The 5,240-nt window shown below is 51.9% G+C and overlaps 1 long non-coding RNA gene across 1 annotated transcript in view; it reads left to right on the forward strand.

Moving 5' to 3' along the window:
• Window positions 1–2,163: 2,163 nt before the first annotated feature.
• The window catches only part of LOC101994807, a 16,973-nt gene continuing 13,896 nt past the window's right edge, over window positions 2,164–5,240 (forward strand). The window contains exons 1-3 of the long non-coding RNA XR_258705.3: window positions 2,164–2,308; window positions 3,389–3,538; window positions 4,719–4,840. This is a non-coding gene — a long non-coding RNA (uncharacterized LOC101994807). The remainder of the gene's footprint in view (window positions 2,309–3,388; window positions 3,539–4,718; window positions 4,841–5,240) is intronic.

The following is a 5,240-nucleotide window of genomic DNA, read 5'->3' on the forward strand; positions in this document are numbered from 1 at the left end:
GCAGGTCATGTTCTACTCAGTGTGCTCCTACCGTGGACTGCTGGGGGCTCCCACGAAGAAATGAGTTCCAGGGTGTCAGTACCCGCGGTGTTAACCCAGCATCAGGGACAATCAGGTGGACTCTGCAGTGGTGGTTGGGTTTCCTGTGGCAGCTGGGACAGCCTGACTCCAAGGTCATAGCCATGGATACAGCTTCCACCAAAGACACCCAGCCTGTTTCCTGTCTAAAACAAATGAGATTTAAAGACTATCTTTAAATCTATCTGCAGGTGTTGCAGACTCACCACCGAATGCACCCTGCGAAGGCCATCATTCTGCCCTCCACCACACCCTTCTTAGGATAGTTGTTTAGTGGGCTGTGATTGACTCTTTCCCTAACTACCCAGACCTGTAATATCCAATTTTTAAATTTTATTTTAGTGTGCAATTTAAAACCAAGAAGAAATGTTCATTGTTGTGAAATCTATTGATCAAGGGCTTTGATACACATCTATCCTGGTTGATGGCTGCATCCCACCCACCCCACCCCCACGCCTTTTACTATTATTGGTTTGCTCATGGCGGGGACTGAGTCTCAGTTTGGTGGATCTGGGATAAAACCTGTGGTCCGTGATACCCACAGAGGATGGGCTCCCTTTCAGCCCAAGCTGGCCACCTCTGCTGCGCACCAGATGAAGGGCAAAAGTGAATGAACCCGACAATTCTCCCAGTCCCCTGAGAACCACCTTTTCAATGTGTGGGATCTGGCTGCTGAGAGGCGCTGGTCGTGCAGAGGCAAGCTGATAACCGACTTGGGGCTTGACCTCCTGCCTGCACACCCTGCAGCCTGGGGAGAGAGTGTATACTTGAGAGCTTTTGGGAAGTTCTTCAGACAGTCTGCCTGCTGGCCAATTACAGTTCTCTGGACTTTAGCAGACTCTGCTGTGGCTTCAAGTCTTCGGAAAGACTCCTTTTTTTTAAAAAAAATTTATTTATTTATTAAAGATTTCCGTCTCTTCCCCACCACTGCCTCCCATTTCCCTCCCCCTCCCCCAATCAAGTCCCCCTCCCTCCTCAGCCCGAAGAGCACTTAGGGGGTTCCCTGACCTGTGGGAAGCCCAAGGAACCCCCACCTCCATCCAGGTCTAGTAAGTTGAGCATCCAAACTGCCTAGGCTCCTACAAAGCCAGTACATGCAGTAGGATCAGAAACCCATTGCCATTGTTCTTGAGTTCTCAGTAGTCCTCATTGTCCGCTATGTTCAGAGAGACGGGTTTTATCCCAGGCTTTTTCAGACCCAGGCCAGCTGGCCTTGGTGAGTTCCCAATAGAACATCCCCATTGCGGAAAGACTCTTATATTTCGACCCAAAAGACACTGCCTGCTTGACTCCTGCTCTCAACGCAGGCCCTGGGCCTCTCTGAGGTGAACATCTACATCCTGATTCTTCACTACATCTGAGAATGCACAGATAAGCAAGGAAACATGGCTCCCGCAGCAACCTCCAAAGAGGCAACAGATAACCCAGCTGTAGTGTCCCAGTCCTGCTGAGTCCATCGCCTGCTGTCACTATCAAGGACAGCCTTGCAGATACAAAGGTCCTGAGGCAAGGCTGGGAATGAGGGTGTGTGGATGGAACACAGAGAGCCTGGGGCAGGGAGGGATGGTCAGACTAAAGAGAAAGATAAAGCCTTGTCCCGAAGGATCTGCTGGGCGGTGGGGAGAGGTATTAACTGAGCCGATGAGCAGTGGGCCTGGGACCCCTGCCACTGTCCAGGGACAGTGGAGCTCAGATTACTGCTATTGTCAAGGGGAGCCATCACAGTTGGTTCATAGTGGTGCTGATCTTCAGCAAACCTGTAGCCTTGCCGGATTCATTCTTAAAAACGCAGACCCATATTCTAGCTGCCAAAAACAGACTCGGTGTGTGTGAAACCGAGTCGAGGCTCACATTGGAGGCGCAGGCATATGGACGCTCAGACAGTTATCAGGATTGGAAGCCAGGACGCCATCAGCACTCAGGGCTGGCACTGAAAGCTGGCAGCTGAGAACACAGCAGCATTTAGAAGCGGCCGCAGGGGGCGGCTGGCGGATGCTATTCCGGGAAGGTTGTTTCCAGGCAGAACTTTGCAGAATGACCTTGAGCTTAGTGAGGACGGTGTCACGTGGGACCCCAAAGGCTGCAGGGAGGACTTGGATGGTACTCTAGGGACGTTGGTTAAGGCGTTTTTTTAAGCAGAGGAGGTGATCCTCCGGCTTCATGCATGACTGTCAGCATCAAGGGCAGAAGTGGGGTGACCACAAAGGAAGCCATTGAACGCAAATGTGAGGTGAGGGAGCCCAGTCACAGCAGCAAGGTGACAGGAAGGACAGATTGGGGAATCTCCAACTGAGCCACCAGGTGGTTGAGCCCCAATTTCTCTCTTAGGATCAATAAATGTGTACCATAGAAACCGTGGCTGGAATAAGCAGAATATTAGGTGTGGGTTATAATTTTCTGTGGATGTCTCTCGATGGAAGGCAGCAGGACAGAGTGCTCTACAAAAGAGAAGCCAGCTGGGGGTTGGGGTGGTGGCTCAGTGGGTAAGAACATTCGCTGTATAACCATGAGGACCCAGCACACCCTAGCACGAGAAAGGCTGGGGGGGGGGGGGAATGGAGGCAGGGCTGTCTGCTGACCACCAATCTAGGTCCAGGTTCAGGGAGGGACCTGGTGTCAAAGTATAAAATGATAGAGCAGGACACCTGATGTCCTCTTCTGGGCTACACAGATGAATATGATGAATGTGGACATGTGAATCACATACACACACACACACACACACACACACAGGCTCACATACACACATAAGAAAAGCTATAGGTATCATGGAGATTTGGGACAGAAGAACAGAAAGAAAATCAGGTGACCACATGTGTATTTATCCACTGTAGTTACACACATATGTAAGTCTGCATGTGTATATTACATGCAGATACCACAAGTGGAAGACCCAGGATTTGAACCCAGAACTTATAGCCTTTTCTGGGTGGATTAGAATCACTCCACTTAGAATGCCTGTTGTTGCTGTTTTAACTGTCATTACTACGGCATCTCTACACACATCTCACCCAGAATGTCTGTTGGGATGGCCTCTCGAGTCTCAGGGTTCCTCAGGTTCTGTGGTGTTGATCAGCTCCCAGAGCAGTGGTGCACTTTTGGGTGGAAGCCGGAGCGTCTTACTCTCCACAAAAGGCCACGTTACCTCTGCCACAGCTGACCGGCCCTCTGATAGTGACTAGGGTTCTTTTGGGAGATGGAGAATAGACAGGCCAGGGGCCACTAGGGTGATGGCACTGGTCTCTGGTGGCACGCAGATGTAGAGTCAGGAATATTCATGATTTGTGACTTCCCACTCTTCCTCTTGTAGCTCCATGGTTCTCTGCGGGTGGAGGCCTCTCCACTGGACAATCCTGGGCTTCCTTCTAGGCCAGGGCAGGAAGCTTCACAGCCCCACTGTTGAGGGGACTGGCTCAGATGGAGCAGCTGAAACTGGCTCTTCTTGCTTCTTGTTTGTAAGGTGTGTGGGTATTGTATGTGAGACAGATCACAAGGACCCTGGGATCCCTGTCCTTTGACCAGGGAGCTCAAGGCAGCATGGAGACACTCTGGACAGGGCTCACTACTCGTGTCATTTCAGACTAATCTGTGGGGCTGGGATGGGGATGCTGATGGAATGGGGATGTGGATGGGGATGTGAATGGGGATGTGAATGGGGCTGGGAGGATATGGGTGTGATGGGAATGGTGGATGGTACTGGAATGGAGATGTGGATGTGATGGGGATGGGGAGGAGGATGTGGATGGGGCTGGGATGAGGATGTGGATGTGATGGGGATGGGGATGGGAGGATGGAGATGGGAGGATATAAATGGAAATGTGGATGGGGCTGGGATAGGAATGTGGACAGGGATGTGATGGGGATGTGGATGGGATGTGGATAGGGCTGGGATGGGGATATGATGTGGACAGGGATGTAGATGTGGACAGGGACGGGGCTGGGACGGGGATGTAGTTCACTAGTAGAGCACTTTCCTAGCATATACACAGCCTTGAGTTCAATTGCCAGCACTAAAAGAAAGAAAAAAAGAAAAGAAAAAAATTCTGTGATTGGGGCTGGGGAGATGGCTCATTGGACAGAGTGTTCATGCAGAGTCCCTGGCAGCAGCACACAAACTCAGGCACAGTGTAAGCCAGCACCAAGACAGAGTGCACTGAGCAAACTCTCTAGTTGAGTTAGGAAGTCCCAGGCTCAGCAAGAGACAACAATGTGCAGAACAGCTGAAGAAAACACCATGACTTGACTGACCTCTGACCCCGACGCTCACACACAGGCGAGCCCACCCCTTCACACATTCACACAGGTATCCCTTTCCCTCTCTCAGACCCACTCTTATGGAGACTGTGACCAGTGTCCCTAGGAGCCCAGGCTGGGTCATCCACACAATGAGTCACTGTCTTTGTCTTGGGGACATGGGGATCCCAGGTACCCGCTCTGCACAGACTCACACTATCCCGTCCACAGCTCAAGGGCCATTCCCGCTAAGATTTGAGGTTATTCTGAACTTGGCCTTGTGTTCTTACACTTGAGTAGTTTTGGATTGGGAATAGTACCCAGCATTCACTGATATAAATGGAAGGTCGCCGCAGAGCTGGCTGCCGTGAGAACAGTTATTAAACGCCACGACTCTCTGCCTCCAGGGATGACTGACGCACCTGTGTTTGTGAGCTGGAAGAAGAGAGATGTCAAAGGCGAGGAGGCTCTAAGCCCTTCTCAGAAGCTCAGCAGCATGGAGAAGGGAAAGACTCCCCCTCAAGTGAAGGTGGGCAGGGTGCGGGCACAAGGACAGAGGAGCCCTGGAGAAGGGCCCCCCTGGGCCCCCATAAGCCTGTAAGGCATTGTGAGTGTGAGAGAGACATACCAACTCCAACCCTGATTTGCAGGTGCGCAGGGCTCATAGATGGGTTTCTGGATTGGTAGGAGGCTGTGGGGAAGAAGAGGCTGTAAGGAAAGGGGAGAGTCGGGGTCGGGGAGGGTGGAGGGGAAGAGTGGACTCTAAGTTGTGCTGAGCTGCTGGGCAGATGGCATTGGTATATGTTGAAAGTAGAGGAGGGAAACCAGGGGGAGAAGGGAGAGAACTGGGATGGGGGTGGGGCTCTAGGCTAGGGGTGGGGCTCTAGGCTAGGGGTGGGGCTCTAGGCTAGGGGTGGGGCTCTAGGCTA

Source organism: Microtus ochrogaster, linkage group LG8 (genome assembly GCF_000317375.1).
Source record: "Microtus ochrogaster isolate Prairie Vole_2 linkage group LG8, MicOch1.0, whole genome shotgun sequence".
NCBI classification, from domain to species: Eukaryota; Metazoa; Chordata; class Mammalia; order Rodentia; family Cricetidae; genus Microtus; species Microtus ochrogaster.